Raw genomic sequence first — 19,031 nt, forward strand, 5'->3', positions numbered from 1 at the left:
TGGGGTAGGGTTGTGGGCCGTATTTTGGCTCTCGTTCCGTTTATATTCATTTCATTTAGCATATAATTCTAGGTAATAAGTCAAGTATTTTAACAGTGTTCAACATTATTTCAAATTGACGAGTGCTTAAAGTTCTGCATTTTATCGGGTTGTAGTGTGGTTCATAATTTGCAAGTGCAGTTGGCCACTTACCTTCAGACGCTTCTCAGCTAAAACGTGAGTTAATGGAAACGATTTACCGCTCCGATACTTGAAATATTTAGCTTCATTGCTTGTTTTACGTTTGCTCCAATTAATATAATTGCATGGTGTTAAATTATATCAATAAGGACCATTGATTGCTGTTAAATGGTATATGGTAACGTGCAGCTGCCTACACTTACAGTGGCTTGAAACTTGAAAGTAGCACGAAAGTACTTAATTTTCCTTTCAACTAAACTTTTCTTTAGATTAGAAACTTACATGACTTCTGTTTTTTGGCATTTTGAATATGCATCAATAGCTTGCATGCGCAAAAATGTGCATGGATTCTATTTCTAGTTTATTTACTGTGCATTATTCGTTCTTGTACCGTTCCGTCAGAGGAATGTACGTCATAGAAGGAGTAATAAATTAGCTCCTACCGGAGTAGAATTTTACTTGCTGCTGGTCAGTCCCACTTCCCTTGGAACAACCTTAGACCCTTCCCCTGCAACAAGGAGCTTCAAGTCACAGGTGATGATCCCTGGCAATTGGCACTTCTTGCGAGTGAGTTGCGACAAAAATGTGGGTACAGAAATTCATGTTCAATATTTATCCAATCAATATTTTATTCGAATAGCCAACCGCAACAAATAAATTAGCAGTTTTTCTTTCATATAGAATAGTTTCTATCGAATCTGACGTTGGTTCTTGAAACAATTTATTTGCATTATTTTCTATTTATGGGCTCATTTTCATACAGCCCTAATGGATATGAGCATTCCTACTGCGTACGCTTCTATCAACGAATACATTATATATAAACTGGATCAGAACTGTGTATAGATAATGATTCAATCGCTGATAAGACATTAAACCCGGTGTTGACTAAAGTTGGAATTGCTATTGATTGGTAACTTGGTATCGGTATTGAGATCTTTTAAAACGATCTTTCTCAGTAACTAGTATCATTAATTCGTAATACCCAGTACTTTTCTACATATGAAAGAATGTTACTGAGATTGTATTCAAGTTTTATTTTTTTCCTCAAGTCGGTCAATCCTTTGCCATCTGCCATCATTCTCCACCTGGTCAAAGCGCGTGTCATAAGAAGCGAGACACTTTGTGGGAGTGTCAGACGTGCTATTCTAGTGGTTAATTATCGCTTTCGTATTGATCGTTCTTCTTAAAACACTCGAGTGCCACCGATTTGTTGTTAGCATTCGGTGATTATTTTTTTGTTTTTCGAGCAAATATTCATGTTTATAAACTAATAATGTGTTACTTCGCAATTTGGACTAAACCATTATTGCAGGTGGCCAGTACATCATATGGGATGTTGAAGAAGTATTTAGAAATAGATTATTTTTTTTAAATAAATCGAATCCAGATAAAAAATTCAAAATATCCAGAAGTAAAATATTCCGTTAAATAAGAAATCTGAATCTTATTATTAATTTCAGAAAAATGCGGTTGTTACCTTTGGAAAAGCCACCAATAGCAACATTAATATGAAGTTTGCGCTTAAATAGAAAGAGTTCGGGTTTCAGGCATGGCCTGAGTTATGACTTTGTTAACCAAGTAGCACTCTGTGTAAAATGAAGCCTAGACCTAGTGAAAATGCGTGCCTTTTTCTTAATTTTTACGGGCGCAAAAATGTATGCCCATCGAGTTATGGCTATTTTATACTCCGAACGGTACGACTATATACTATCGGTACTAGGTACTATTAAATTGCACTGGTGCTAGGACGCAGTATTAACAATCAACGAGGCATGACACTCTTATAGGTAGTAGATAATATCTTTAAGAGTAAGGTAACTGCGCATAAATTATGGAGGCAACTCGACTGTATGGACCAAATCTTAGGTCTTTACATAGCTTGAGAAGCGAACGTACGTAACTGTAAACCGAAACCTCGATCTAATATAGATACGAAGCAAAGCAGTCGTGCAGATATGCATGGCTGTTGACGTGGTTCTCTTATTAACGCGACTGCATGGCGCCTGTGTTGCCGAGTGTGCACATAAGAGTGTACGTGGTGAGGTTTATCTCTCGCAGCCAGCACTACTGTGACGCATCAGGGTCACGTCTCACTGTCTGTGTGACGTCACCTCACCAGCCACTGGCTTCCAAGTCCATACCATTCAGTCGATGACTGAATCAGACCTTTTGTAAACGCTCCGCTTCGTATTGGGAGCTCTTGCTCTGCTTGTATGACGTCACTTCTCCAACCACAGGTGCTGCAAGTTTTTCAAGTTAATATCACTCAGTAGATGAATGAATTATGCGTACCTACTTTTAGTGAAATAGTCCTGACCAATGCCAACTCTTGGCTTCGTATTAAGCGCTGCCATAATAGGGCTGTCTACTCGCATTTCAAAATTTAGTTGAGTGTGAGCTTAACTGACTGAAAGAAAATGGACTACGAGTGAATTTTATTGTTTAATGTGGCATTTATAGACGACACAAAGTGAATTAAGTGGCACTGAACGGTTGAGTACAGTCCGCGTGTGCTTGGATGCTGAATGTCATGTTGGAATTACAGATAAAAGATGTATAGTTTAGTTACTTATTTGTTACTCTATCTCCAAAATTACTTGTAATTCAGAAGCAATGCGGATCTATAAACCTGAGTTTAACATTTATGTTTTTCTGTTATTTAATTCCTCCTAAAACTGTTTATTCCACTCTAAACTGACTGAATTGTAGCTACGAACTTGAATGTTTTTTAAGAACTTGATGATTTCGCGGACCTCCGACTGTTCAACATCATATGTCATCAGGGAAATTTGTGTAGCGTCAGCAAGTTTTGTAGCAATACGGTATCTTAGTTATCATACATTTGGGTCAACGTGATAGTATGATGCAGTAGTTATGTAGGTACTATCTATACTAGTTTCAAGCATCCAACTTGCTTGATGGGTTGTAAGATACTTTTGCTTGATTGCTGTAAAATAATCACAGTGCTCTCTCTTACGACTAGTTAGATTGCTGTAAATATTCACAGTGCTCTCTCTTACGACTTAGTTACACAAAGTCGCTCTGATGACATTTTTAATTTAAATTCGCAGGTGTTGCATAATTATCACTCACTTGGAATATTGCTGGTTCGAACGCAATCCTGAATCCTATTTCACAATTTCTGCATGTATCTTATTCCAAGCTCTTGGATGTCAATTGCCAACTAAAGCTAACCAGTGAACACCAAAGAAGGCTTTAAATAATTGGTAGGTACCGGTACTCTATTAGATCGGATTTCTTTTTATCAATCGACATTTTTGAAAGAGATATTAAAAAAATATAACTCAGTACTCACTGCAGTGAGTGACAGAGAGCGCATTTTCTCGTCGACGAAAACTTTAGGTCACGGACGGACGGAAAGACGGACGGACAGTCGGACATGGCGAGCACAATAGAGCATTTTTCCCATAAATGAGAAAATGCGCTAAAAATATCTCTAAACCTTGACACTTCAGAGATAGATGAGCCACTCTCAAACTATGCCTGTCGGCTGACTTTAGAGTTTAGACTACCGGTAGTCCGGTATTATATTGCATGAGAGCGATGTCAGCCTTCTCCCTAACTAGACCTGTCAGCTGACTTTAGGCTATTCTAAGGCACGAGAGAGATGTCAGCCTATTCCCTAACTAGACATGTCGGCTGACTAAGACTATTCTAAGGCAGGAGAGGGAGGCCAGCCTTCTCCTTAACTAGACATGTCAGCTTACTTAAGACTAGGTATTCTAAGGCACGAGATAGATGTCAGCCTACTCCCTAAATAGACATGTCGGCTGACTAAGACTATTCTAAAGCACGAGAGAAATGTCAGCCTACTCCCTAAATAGACATGTCAGCTGACTGAAGACTATTCTAAGGCACGAGAAGGATGCCAGCCTTTTCCTTAACTAAGCTAGACCCTAATGGATAGATAGAGTTGATAAATATGCACGTGTGGTGGCAGGTAGGTTCCGGTGCACGTAACACTGCACAAGAAGTCGCCCTCGTCAGGGCCCTTGTATTGATCTCTACGCAGACTCTCCGTGCAGGAGGCCAAGCTCCCGCTAAGTATTTCGTCCAAGTAACTTATTTAATAATAACACGCCTTGGTGGAAGCTATTATTTTAATGAGCACCTATTCACTATTCACTCGTTTTTTCGCATCGCATTAAAACATCTGCTCCAAGTATGTGGATTAAAACCTCTCCCACATTCACGCTCGCTGTTTTATCAACAATTCCGTCAATTCGATATCATCGATCGTGTCATGACCTCCATTAATAGAATTTATCTCACTGAATTAAAAATATTTGAACTTTTCCGACTACCCGACATGTTTCCTTGGTTTTTCTGATAGTGAAAAGTTATTTGACGTTGTGTCGTTGTTCAGTGATTTCCATTTCGCGAGGCCAGCCGACAATAACCGATATATATAAAGCCTTTATTTTGTATGGTTGAAGAAATCAATATATTCTGGGAACGCTGCTTCTTAACAGCCTGAAACTACGAAATTAATTGCCTTGCCTATCATCCAAACTTTCGTTGCAGACTTTGTAAGCTCCACGGTAACTCTAGGAATCCATGTATTCTTCTTATCTCTCTTACGTAATGGCCTCAGTCATTCGTGCCTCTCTCGCATGATGACTTCATCGTTCTCGCCATCATCTCAATTTAGATTTGCACAATTTACACACGTAGGGTTGTTTCGTTCCTTAATATATTCGCACGCCACCCTTTTATTAGTTGCCACGATTTTTTTTTTGCGTAGAAGATTGCTCTCTATGAAATGAAGCTATCATGAAGATTAGCTATTAGATAATGTTTGCATAACCATTGCAAGAAACGACAATATCCACTGTTGAAAACCCATAACTCACTTTTCTTCTTGGAATCCCACTTAGTCGACACAGAGAGCTCATTCACTCGAGCAGCGTATTGTGATGAAGTGATGTCATAGGATCGCGCTCTCGCACTACCTGCCGACGAGAGGACGCTATTGATTCTGTCTAGCGGTGGTCTGGCGGCCTCTGCATGTGGCCGTTGCTTGTGCTTCTTAGCGCAGCTCAAGAAAAGCGCTGTTGAGCCGAACGCCTTCCGCTGGAAGTCTCGCTCGGCTTTCCCAACATTGTGTTCTTGATGATTAAATGTATGTTATTATATTCATGCTTTGGTAACATTTTTATGAACATATTTTTAGAAGAAGTTGTTTTACACTTTGTTTTTCCTCATCAGTACGTAATATGAATGTATTGGTCGTTTTCTTCGTGTTTAACTTTGCCATTGACTCGTCGTTTATCGTTGCGAGAAAAAAAATGGAATTATTTTTTGAGAGTGAAATTGATTGCTAAATTATGAAGGATAATTGCACGCAACAACCTTCGCGCTTTGCATACACCGCTACTTAGAGATCAATAGTAAGGTGCATTCGCCCTGCCATTCATCATGCAGAAACCGCCTCTAATCTCGAGTTTTTTCATCTCTACTGTTCATCGTTCCACTCGATTTTATTGAAAAAGTTTCCAGACCAATCTAGTCTTTTCTCAGAAACAATTAAATGTTCCTATTATTGTATTACTTCAGTAGAATGTCATCTGCTTGTAAATTTTATTCAATTTAATTTCATGCAACAATAACAATGAAAGCTTTAGCAATATTCCATGCGATAACTTTAAAAAATAGTATCTTTGTCCTTTTGCCTTTTGAAACACTTATTCAAATTTACTTGCATTTCATGGTAAACAATTATCAATTTTAAAGGCTCACCGACCATCATTTGCAAGGATATATTTTTGAAAATTAATTTTCTGTTGATTTTCTTGTCAGGAAAATCCGACTCTGATTCATGTAGGTAGATTTCGACACAAAACATGGGAATCGCCCACGTTTTGTGTTCATGGATGCTCGCTTATTATTAAATTATAATTCATGGATGCTCGCTTATTATTAAATTATAAGCATGCTTACTCTTTTTGCCTGCGCCTATAATTTTACCGCAGTCCCCTGATTTGGTCAGGAAGTAAGGCAGAGCCGCGGTCTAGTATGGTAATCGGCGTGTAGGTGTGGACGTCCTTGGTGCCCAATTCGTCCGTAATGTGATCAAAAAGTCATCGCAATGTTTTAGAAACTATGCATTCTTCGTTACAAAGCAAATTTGACGAGCATTTGCTAACTTTGCTTTCACATTTTATTTGCATTCGACTTTGAATTGAACCACAATATAAACGCCTACTATTATTCATTTCATAAAGTAGATATTCGAAAGCGTGGTCACTAAAATAAGTCTTGTAAGAAACTATCGCTGTCGAGGACGCATTGCGATGGGAAGTGACACCTCTCTCTGAGTGACTCAGTCGCGAGTTGACCGCGGATCCCATCGTTATTCTCATATCTGTGAATGCGGAAGTGTTCGATGACCCGAGTTGTCCAAGTTCACAGCTTTAAAAGTTGCTTGAACGCAACGAATTTGCTTTTGCTACCAAATGGTGTTAGTGCCCAGAAACATATTTAGATGTTATCTTTTCGCGGTACTCTGATGTTCATTGCGACGACTTTAGCTCTTAGAAGTAACAGGTGAAATTTGGTCTAATGCACATTTAAAGGCTCTAAAAACGCCCAAAACACTATTTAATATTCAACAAAATTTTAGTTTACTGTGACACGATACTGTGCATTGACTGCATTCATAATACCATTTCATTGCACCATTCAGCCCACTGTAACTTATATAACATCATGCCCCAGGAAATCGCCTTTTTTGGTGTTAGCCCTTTTTTCACGGAAGAATTATATATTACTTTAAATGATGTATAGACATTTTTTTTGAAATTTATTCACCTTCTATGTTACAAGACAAAGACTTCTTATTTGAAATATTCTTTACATCCTGAATGGCCAAGTTCGTTGCGTTGTACAACGGTGAATGTGATAAGCTTCTTCATTATTGAGCCCGTTGCCCTCTGCTAATGGAAGCTCAGAATAAACCATCCATAATGGCTTCCCATTACTTTCTACTGACTTCCCGAGGAAGCCTGACCGTATAATTAACCAGTGTTTAACAAAAACGCCGGCACGGGACTAAACTAAGATTTCGGATATCTAGTAGTATCAAATTATGTTCAATACTGTTAAAAAATATGAGCATAACAGCAAACGAGACTACGTTTTCGATCACCTTTCTCTCTGACGACTCCACTTGGTTTACCCCCTCAGTTGCACGGTCGGTGCTTTAGACTGACCGTTGACGAGGAAGTGAGAATGTGCTTGGAATAGGTAGATAGATAGATGGATAGATAGATGGATGGATAGTGCTTGAACTTGGCCAAGGAATTAAATGAACAAATCAAAATCGAGACGTTATGAAAGCAATAAGCACTTCTCGAATACTCCAGAGGCGCTAAAACTACGCGAATCACAAATCTTGAGCGAATGAATGCGGGTTTAAGTTTGATTGAGTTACGATTTTGAATAACGATGACTTTCCGGGAAGTGAAATGCTGAGAATAAGAGAGGCTTTTAATTGATTACGCTAGATCGACTAATAGTCAATACACGAATGGTAGGAAGGAGGTAAGCGCGGGACAGATGAGGCTTGGACGCGGCGACGTGGCGAGCGAAGCGCCGAAGTATGCCTGTGAAGCCGCCACATTCCTAGACATCGTGGCGCCTGTGACGTCACAAAACTCCGCCTCTTAGTTTCTTTCCTGATCCCCCCTGAGCCCACCTCGCATGCATTGCCTTCCTCCCCTCACTCCTCCGTATCCCCCCAAAGTAAGTGTCTGCACTAATGTCCAGTCGACGCAAGAACGAGGGTAGCACACGCTACTCGTCTACTCTGTCCGTTGCTCCTCCAACTGTCCGGTGTTCACGACCTCAGATGCTTACGCAACTCATTCTGTGGCTTGAACGGCTCACTTCGGGACCAATTTATGGATGAAACGACTCACTTCGGGGCCAATTTATGGATGCAACGGCTCACTCCGGCCCTAATTTCTGGAGCAACGACTCACTTCGGTCCCAATCTATGGATGCAACCACTCACTCCGGTCCCAATCTATAGGATAAATCACTCGCTTGAATTTCAAAACATGATATAAATTGGCATGGTAATCTATATAGTAATGACTGCCAGGTAATAAGCCATACATTGACTGCCAGGTGATAAGCCTTGCATTGGCCGTAAGGTGATAAGTCATGCATTTGCTACCTGGTGATAAGCCTGGCATTGACTGCTAGGTGATAAGTCGTGCAATTAACTGCAGGTAGTTAGTTTGTCATGCATTGACTCCAGGTGATAAGTCATGCATTGACTGCCAGGTGATAAGTCATGCATTGACTGCCATGTGATAAGTCATGCATTGACTGCCATGTGATGAGTCAAGCATTGACTGTCAAGATGGTAAACGGTGCACTTAATATCAAAAGTAATGTCCTCAATAACATTAAATACAATAAGGCACGTGTGTTTTAGAGGAGCCTGCATAGTTGCTGTTCACATTGTCTATTTAGTTTCTATGCTCAGTATCCAGGATACATGAGCTGATAGCCCAATGATCACTAGTGAGGTGTACCTTGCCAGTGTTGCGCTGTTATGCAACGATGTGCTCATGTTGCGGAGGCTCGATGACCGCTAATTAGATTATTGGAGTTATGTAGATAACTTTCTGTGAATGAGGTATAATACATCGCATTAAAGAGTCAATGTTTTGCTGGATGACTAAGCGATCTATTTGCATAGCCAATTGATTATCTCAATCGTGAATTATCAAGCTAAATCCAGTTGAAATTACTCCGTGTTCTTTATTAATGTGGCTAATTTAACAGTAGGCTTAGGATGAGGCATGCCAAGTTTAGGGGGTTGGTGGTGTGCTCCCTCTCGTTTTGGCACCTGTGACTATTCGCATTGAATTGCGTGCTCTTGGCATACCTCATGATCCTTGCGCAACCATCACCTCAGCCAGCATCTTTACTGCAGCTGAACCATCTTGTGTGGCTGCACAGTCACACTAGACCTCAGCGTGCATTGAGGCGCGTCACAGTCACACTAGACCCCGCGTGCATTGAGCCGCGCCACAGTCACACTAGACCTCTGCGTGCATGGAGCCGCGCCAGTCACACTAGACCCCTGCGTGCATTGAGCCGCGCCACAGTCACACTAGACCTCTGCGTGCATTGAGCCGCGACATACTAGACCTCTGCGTGCATTGAGCTACGTCACAGTCACACTAGACCTCTGCGTGCATTGAGCTGCGTCACACTCAAGAGCTGTTTATTCGAAAAAGTAATTCAACGTAAAGCAGGAATCCATTTATTTAACTCGGTAAAAGCTGTCAGTTTTGCTTTCACCGGGAAATGTGAAGTGTCTTTAGTTTAGTACATTTGTATGACGCATTGCTTCTCTTGACTTGTGCTTGCTGTTGAGTGACTGAGCTATTTTAGGTGATTGAATCAGTTCAAAACTCTAGCCTCATTTAACGCTTTCTTTGTGACTCCCAAGCAAGGCTTGAAGAGCGATTGACCTGCTAATTTATCTCTACCGCGACATACAGTAGACGTTAGTGATTTAAATATGATTTAAATTTTCATTGTTTTCCTTGGTCCTGATATAATCTCATTATTCTTGAATGTTTAGGAATTTATTAAATAACGAGGAAAATTGTAAAATTTTGATGCGGTACTGGTTGCTAGCTTTTGAGATCCAAGTGAAGTACAATTTCTCAGCTTAGTTCTGACTTTTTAACAGTCTTAATTTGTCATTGAAATGCATTTTTTAAGCAAGGGGACTCTCATTAAACAAAATATATAAAATACAGTATTGTGTTTTATATCTCGGTGTTGCTAGAAAAAATGGAAACAGTTGAAAAAAGTGTGTTTTTCTTTCTTCCCGCATATATTTTCGTTATCTATTATTTATCAGCGTAGTTCGATTACATTTCGGTAATGCCCAAGCCATGGTGATAATAGCTAGCATACATTGACGCCACATGATGTTGGTTCACTTGTCTCAAGCGTTTCAACTGGAATGCTTCCTTCATAATTTCCGTAACTATGCTGGTACGATGTGTTCATTGACCTTCATTCTATGTACTATGTATTATGTACTTCATTCTATTATTATGTCATTATGTACGTTCTATGTACCCTATCGCGATCATGTTCAGTTGAGAACTGTGTAATTTCTTTTGCAGGGCTGACGCTATACTTGCTCGAACCAATTTACTGTGTCTAAAACACAATAACTTCCTGTTCATGTTCATGGCAATCTTTCTGGATTTCTCTTTCAGAAATGCTTTGCAAATAGTTCCATTTTGTGGATGTTGACTTAAAATATTCTAATTTATTGGATCCTTAATCTAATGATGCCTATTTCTTAATTTGACCCAAAACTAATTTATTTTTCCTACTTATCACGGGTATTTTTATTACAAGAGTTTAGTGGATGAATGTGTTCATCCGTCTTGCCCTCTGTTACCCGCATAGATTACGGCTATGGCGGCTCATGTCATGATCTATTCTATATGTTTGAGCTGCCGTCGGTCACGCAATCAATTAAATTACTATATTCAGTTCTCTATTTCTCGCTATTGATGTCGCGTCGCCTTTTCAAAGAATCCTTTCAAGTTCCCATTTTTCAACAGTTCCCATTTAACTCTTAATTCCGAAAAAAATTGTTTTGCACCTTCGCTTATTATGTTGGTCCGTTGAGAAATTTCTTGCTGAAATTAGCTTACTTCTTAACCTTTTACTGCCGTCACCAAATTAGCCTAATTCTTCTATTTCTGCATATAGAAGATAATGAGAGATTTCATGAAACCATTTTGTTCTATATTACCGTACACATTTCCTTGCCTATTATAATTTTTCAAATTAAATTTTTGTTAAGTTCTGTCAAAAAGTGAGTTTGTGAGCCTGGCCGATTTCGATGGCTCAAGTATTTGATTCTTAAAAAAAAAGTAAGTAAAAATTTCATTAGGTTCTCGTACAGTTTTAGTATTTAAATTTTAATGTCAGTAAACTGAATACCCGCGAACAAAATGAAGCCATATATTCTGTATCAATATAAAAATAAGTACTTTTTATTTACATTTTAGAAAGCATCGTATTGTGATTAAGTAAACAAAAATAACCAGTCGAATTTTCCTACGGCGCGACAGCCAGACAAGAAAAATTAAGTTTGCCAGCCGCTATCTGAAGCCCAATCGCTTTTTACCACCTCGAAGCAGTGGTCGAGTGGTCGGGTACTTTCTAGTACAGCAACAAACGCAATGAAACTTTCTTTCTTACAGTGCCAAGTTTTTATCCTGCTCAAACAGCCTTGAGCAAATCCATGACTTCTTCTAGCGCCCATGCCGCTCATACCGTTTATGCAACGCTGGACTGCCTTGGATATGAAGATTCTCTGCTTATTATATCCCAGTTTATCATTCATTGCCAACAGCAATATGGAGTTAGCATCAAAAAGAAAAAAATAACTTCTTTTCCTTTAAGAACGATTACTTCCGTATTGCACTTATTCAATCAATTATATAAATTATTCAATCAATTATATATAAGTATGATGAAAAGAAGCATTTTTTTGAGACCAAGTATTCTCATGATTGCCTCTGCATTTTGTGTACCCTTACTTGTCGTGCTTGAAGCTCTGGGATAAAAGTCACATTTTTGCCTACAATTGATAATTATTATTATTCAGTCAATATATAAATTAGTTTATGCTTCAATTTTTTATGAATGAAGGGAGGAGTTTTGTGCTGTTAAGATCTAATACCACGTTTAAGGGAACATCTTTACAGCTCTAAACCTCATACTATGCACTATGCGTCTGATGTTTGTGAATGCAACGTTTTATGCTAACATTATCGCTTGACGTCTCATGCTGATGAGTACATCAGTGGGTGTTCACTTCTAGACATCAGTTAATCACTCAGATTAACTGATCAGAAACCTAGACATCAGTTAATTGTTACAAGGTGCAGGCGCCAGTACATATAGTTGTTTCCGTATGAACATTCAATTGTTAACTGTAGTGGACAGCTCCTGTTAAAGTCAGCGAGCAGCGCCTGCCAACCTTGTATGGGGTATTTGTCAATAGCTATACTGGATGCAGCTACGCAGCTCTGTCAATAGATGTAATGCAGCACCTGAGTAAAGAGCAACAGCCAGGAGGATCACAACAGCCGCGGCGTGCACCGAGTAATTGGGTGTATGTGTATAGGGTGAAGAAAATAGAGTGAGATATGACGGCGATGAAATACCCATGCTTAAGAATTTAACTGGATGAGAAGCAGTAAATGCGAGACTGAAAATGAAGAATTTAGTGAATATAGAAACGTCAGAAAAAAAATTAAAGGAAACAGGTAAGAGGGATTCAGTGAGAGAGCTAGTGAATGGAATGAGAGTGCGATAGAGAGATTGGTATCAGCGGAAACTCAGTTGAGGGTCACAGCAGTGAAATAAAAATAAAAGGAGGCAGAAAAGAGAGCGAAGAAGAGTTGGCAAAAGGTAGAGAGGGAGCAGATAAGGGGGAGGGACAGGGCAGTGCGAGGAGACAGATAAGAGAGGGAGCAGGTAAGGAAGAGGGGGTGGCTGAGTTAGGCGCCAGCGTGTCCGGAGAGCCACATTACCGTGCACACAGCAGACGCTCCTCCGTGAACCTGCTTCTCGTCTACCCTGCCTCTGCCACCCTCTGCTGGTGGTCGTCTATATCAGGAGCCATACTTTTAAAGTTCGCTAAGTGAACGTACTTTTAAAGTTCGCTAAGTGAACGTAAGTACTTACGCTCTATTTTCTTGTCTATGATTAAGTGAACGTAAGTACTTACGCTCTATTTTTTGGTCTATGATTGGTGAATTTTGCTTGAAAGGCCGTCGATGATTGGCTGATGAACTTACGATCTCTTAACTTCTTTGAAAGTATTGGCCCAGGTGTAGGTAACAATACATGCAATCACTAGGTGAATAAGCTGCGGTCTTGTGGAGATAATCACCCAACTTTATGAGGTCTTTGTTCTTTTTCAAACTAATGACGATGCATATATACTAAATAAATTTGTAATGCAAAATATAGTAGCTATATACAGTATATTACGAGTTGCTGTGTCTAAAATTGTTGATCTTTATCGCTATTTCTCGATGGTCTAACTACGCTCGTTTGTAGTGGTATATTCGTGACAGATTTTGAGTTCGAATCCTGAACACCAATATTTATGTGCTTAGTCTGAGTAATTTCATGACAAAGAAAGAAATACTAATTCTATAAATTAGGTTTTGATCACTTAACTGCAAAAATTTCTTTGATGATTGTCCTGCCTCTTTTGAATGAAATCCGCGATTTTGTTCTACATGCTCTCTGGGGAAGAACTTGTATAGTATATTATAAATACAAACCTGGACGATTTTGTGACCCTTAATTTGAATGCTAAGAAGTTAAAGTGTTCTATTTGGTCCCTTCTTGTTCCTTGTTAGTTTTCAACTTCGCGACCACTTCGTCGCCTAATCATCCGATGCACTGACAAGGTCGTCTTGGTTTAATATCAGAATTAATGTGTATGTGGCTGTATATTTTTAAACTGTTGCGAGCGACATGAAGATCTGCGCAAATTGAATTTCTGATTGCTTGAATTAAACTGAATTTGTTTCAAAAGCATTTGTTATTTTTTATACATCATCTCATTGGGTGCTATTTTTTCAGTACTCATCATTTTTAAATAGTATAAAAGTACATTTTCCACGTTATCTGATAACGCTTACGAAAAAAATTTCCTAAAAATAGTGTGAATCTTCGTCCAGTTGCTACTTCCATTTAATCTCATGTCATGCATTATTCTTGATTTTACGCCATGTCAATACGCATATCCTTCAGTCCTTAACAAAAAGCTTATCATAAACCACTGGTCTACCAAATGCAAGCACGATCGATACATTTAAAAGCTTGGCTCGAATTTTTAAACAAATGTTGTGAGCTTTGTGAATGCAAACAAATGTGAACGAAAGAAAATATTGTTTTCTTTCGTTCACTGGAGAACCCCAGATTCGTGGTACGTGTCAAGTAATCGTGTAGTGCATTGCAAGCACCGACAAATGTTGTGAGCACTAATAGTTGTGAGTTCTTTGTAATAAAATGTTGTGAGTTCTTTTTCGGTCGCTGGAGAACCCAGATACGTGGTTCACTGGTACGTATCAAGTAATCGTGTAGTGCATTGCATGCACCGAGCAACTTGTGCTTCTTCCCTTTGCAAGGCCATCACGAGACCTTTCCTCATGTGTAGCTGCCAGCCTGCCAGTTGCAATGTGTCCTTTTTATTTTGTACGCGCGTATAACCTTCGATGAATATCCTAAGTCTTCTAAGTTTTTTGTTTCGCAATAATATGCTATTGAATGAGGCTAGAAACGGTGGTTCCTTATTGTTGCTCGTATGCTTCCACTGAACAAACAGAATAAATGTACTAGTTATTTGCATTTTATCAAGTCTGCGTTGTCTTGAAAATGCCGATTTTATTAATTTCGATTTTGATTCCTTAATTGGGATTTTCTGTGCCTTCTTTGTTGCTTCAGACTATTTGTGAATTTGCTGCTCCTATGTTCTGCTATCAATTGAAAGGAAAAATATAAGTCCATGTTAATCCCAATTCTATTTTGAATCGCAAGTGCAACAGACATTTAAATGAAAACGCCCTGCAAGTTCGCCATACCTTAAATTAAAACGTTAATTTTGCGATATAATTTAAAGTTTTCACGTCTTGAGAATGATTTTATTCGCTGATTATATCATGCAGATGAAGATTGCACCAGGCCATGGGCCTATGTCTTCAACGCCGACACTTCTATTCTATTCTGTCCATGCATGTGCTGAACGTGTGCTTCTTCTCGGCTAACGCGGTCTCCAGGCTTCTCGCCATTTCTGATTTTTTTACGGTACCAATCATCCTTCAGGAATGTCGCTGAAATTAGTACAGCAGTGAATGCAAGGGCCTCCTGTTTTTACTGACATGGCAAGCATGAAATGTTCGCGGGTGCAAGTGCAGATTCCTTTCTCATGGCGCAAACAGTGAGTAGTGTGACTCAGGTCGGCTGGAATCCGACCAATCCAGTCGGTGCGAGAACAGTCATGCATGGTGGGTCAAACTATTGCTATATGCAGCTCTCGCTCCTGTATGTTACTGTTTAATACTGGTGTCAATAGGTAACTAGATTTATTTGGTGCTGAAACTTATGTACAGGAACCTATGTTCAATCACTATAGTACCAACAAATTTAATGAACTTTACCTGGTATAGTTTTTCCTATAATTGAAAAAAGTTTAGTACAAAGTTTCATTTAAAGTTAACGCTTGGCATGCTTTTAACTGTACCACCATGTAACACTAATATCTCTGTTAAATAATTGTCCTATCTCTAGTCTAACTCTTAATTTATTCGCTTCCGGATAAGATTTTTATTTTAGAACTCTCACTGCTTATCCGGTCTTCAGCCTACGTGATATTATAAGCATTGTAGGCAGTGCAGATAAATAATTTTTAAAGGTAGAAAAGCTACTTTGGTGCACGAAATAAAGCTATAGACCACATCTCCTTGGCTCAACATTTCGTTAGAAGATGACGAGTGGATGATAAGGCGAGTGCATTGCCGGTTATCTCACGAGTATCGCGAGGATAAGTACTCTGCAGTACACTGCGAGTCGTAAACCACGACTGTTTCTGCACCAGTGCATTAACTCGTACTATTTCTGTAGCTTCTTGGTTTTGCTTATATCATGCAACTCTTAGTTTCAAGTCAGAAATCTTGTCAAAGAATTACGTATTTGGTTTTCAGCGGCTGTGAAGATGACTCATATGTTTAGCCTCAGAAGATGACTCATATAGGTATTTTACGTCAAAAAATCACTCATTTCCATCGATATAAGCGAAAATTTAAAGGGTGGTTAAGACCTGTCAGTGTCTTGTCATCCTGTCCGAATTTTTAATTTGACCCAAAAGTCCTTTCGCACAGGACGTATGTTCTCCCATCAATCATTGGTAGTGCCTCTTTCAAATTAGATGCGGAACTGATAGTTACGAATTGGGTGTATCTGCATCAGCTAATCGTTTACTTTACGTCGTGCCTTCATTCAATGTTAATATTGGTTTATTTTTCTTTGTTGACCACTTTTGTTATAATGTTTTTTTTAACTATGCCCAGCATTCATGTGACCATAATTCTTTATACGAGCGCAGTTTGGACTCTACACTCAACATGAGCTTTTTTAAGATCTATTTAGAGAACAATACATTAGCTAACAAAATGAGGCATATTTAGAAATTCAAATGCATCAACAAATCAGATTGTTGCACATTTTCCTGACTTGGAATCAGGCTCTTTGGTTGTTGGTACCTGCCTTTATTTTATAAATCACTAAAATTTTTAGAATAAAAACCTACGTGTGTGAGAAATTTAAAAAGAGTCCTTAAATAAGTTTCGGCATGATTGTGACTGAGTTGCAGTTCCTTATCGAAAATTTCGGCTTTTCGAGTGTACCTTTCGATGTTAGTACGTTGCAGTTCCTTATTGAAAATTTCGGCTTTTCGAGTGTACCTTTCGATGTTAGTGTGCTGCAGTTCCTTATTCGTTACGGTAGTTCTCCGTGACACCAAGCTTGCACTGTCGGGTTCAGTGCATCTCATTAGGATTCCGTTCCGCTGATACGTGTAACTTAGATACGGGCTGTTCTCTGCCATCACACCTGAGCACAGTCACGTTCCATTCAGAGCTCGGTATTACCATTATTTGTTAGAAAATTATTACACGTTGCGCAACGCCGAACAAACGAATATTTAATTGTTAATTCTCATCATAACTGAATGATGAAATTTTTCCGAAGACAGCTCATGTTGAATTGACATACTTTGTATGTGCTTCCGAGATACGACGCTTGAAATACACTAAAGACTCATTAGTTTATTTCAAGTAGTTTATTATTTTTTTCGATGCGGTTGACTTCGTAACTTTTTTGGCACCATGTTACTATTTTTATCTGTTCCAAATTATAATATCTTAAAATTCAGTCAAATGAAAAATTGTAGCCTGGCAAGAACAAATTATTTCGACTGAGCCTGTGGAGTTGCTATACAGTGAGCGTGAGTGACCACATGACTCATCACATTCACGGCTTTGTGAGTCACTGCGTATGTTCGATATTCCTGGCATCATGATGCGTTCTGGTTTTATTACGAAACATTACAGCTTAATTAATTCTTCATACTTGCCCACAATATTTCATATAATCCTTAGTAAAATGATCACAGTTTTGAGTACTGTTGACGATCAAAAACCATGATATCGCATATTTTGACGATATTTCATGTTGACACTACTTTGTAACTCGTTGGCATGTCATCCATTTCAACTTATCTAAAGTATATGATGCGCAAATGAAGTTTATGTCAGCAATCACAATTTATTTCTTGTACAAATACATTGTCAACTCGAATCGAATGTTGACTAGTTCGTGCAACAAAGTTTTTTGCCTGTTGTACGTATATCAATCAAATTCACGAATTTAGTTTTTTTTTAATTTTATGACTCGAAATATTTTTTAACAACATGTGAAGGACTGAAGGTATCATAATTCATATAAAAATTATTCTCTCATTTATGTATTCGAATAAATAACAGTTCGGCATTGAATAGAATTAACTTATTTCATCTTAATACAGTCATTATCAAAGGATTAACACATACGGTATCACAGCCAATGACCCAAACGAGAATTTAGTTATGAATTTTTTAATGCTAAAACTCAGTGATCTCAATCCAAGAAAGATATGACACGTACTTTATTCTAATAAGCATAATGTTTTGATTGCAGGTGGATGCTGGACAGACACTACTGGTTTTCTTCCGTTGATAGAACTTACAGCTCCATCACTGCCTTGCCTCAACCACCTGCTTGCACCACCACCTTCATCACTGCCTTGCCTCAACCACCTGCTTGCACCACCACCTTCATCACTGCCTTGCCTCAACCACATGCTCTGAGTCAGTTGCTTGCACCACTACAACCACTACCAGCATCACTACCACCACCACCTTCATCACAGCCTTGCCCCAACCACCTGCTCTACGTCAGCTGCCTGCACCACTACCACCACCACCACCTTCATCACTCCGCCAGCACAGCAAAGCAGCCTCAACCTCGTGACGTCACTACAAGCCAATTGTTATCAGCAACGTCATTCAGGACACGGTGAGGCTGGGGCATTTGACGTGACGTTATTCGTCTTGTGTGATGACGTAGACATATCAAATATCAATTAACTCAAATATAATGCGTATTTGGCATTGCTCTTTGATGCTGGAGTTTGGAAAAGTGCACAAACATGGAGTTCGTACTAACCATGAACATGTAAAATTGTTTATTCAGGTTTCCGTCAGTCAATTTCACCTTATTTTGATCTTCTTTTTTTACGTCACCGTTACGATAATGTGTATCTAATATAAACTATAATTAATGCAGCATCGACTTGAGCTGTGCTCTCGCATCACTTTTCCAGTCTATTTATATGAACTTCTCCTCGCTACTGAAAGACATTGTTGTCGGTAGTCGATGCTCGATAGTTTGTTTTTCGTGAACTGTTAAAAATGCAGAAAATAGTTAATTGAAAGTCTCAGGATATATTTTTTATTTTATTTAAGAATAACTTTTATTCGTTTTATTTAAGAATAAAACGAATTCTCTGGTCTTCAATGAAACATGCTTAAAGGAACAAATTTAGCCAACCTATACTAATAGGATATCTTTTTCTGCATGATGAAAGCGGCGGTAGTTCGGCTGTTGTGTAGTAGCTCTGCATGACGATGACTGCGCTGGGCAGTGGGCAC

The 19,031-nt window shown here is 38.9% G+C and overlaps 1 protein-coding gene across 1 annotated transcript in view; it reads left to right on the top strand.

The window, feature by feature from the left end:
- The window catches only part of LOC108682979, a 30,512-nt gene continuing 11,481 nt past the window's right edge, over positions 1-19,031 (top strand). Inside the window, exons 1-2 of the mRNA XM_018172246.2 lie at positions 1-216; positions 18,019-18,396. The gene's annotated coding sequence lies outside the window, so the exon portion shown is untranslated. The remainder of the gene's footprint in view (positions 217-18,018; positions 18,397-19,031) is intronic.

The sequence above is a fragment of the Hyalella azteca genome, unplaced genomic scaffold (assembly GCF_000764305.2).
Source record: "Hyalella azteca isolate HAZT.00-mixed unplaced genomic scaffold, Hazt_2.0.2 contig2266, whole genome shotgun sequence".
NCBI classification, from domain to species: Eukaryota; Metazoa; Arthropoda; class Malacostraca; order Amphipoda; family Hyalellidae; genus Hyalella; species Hyalella azteca.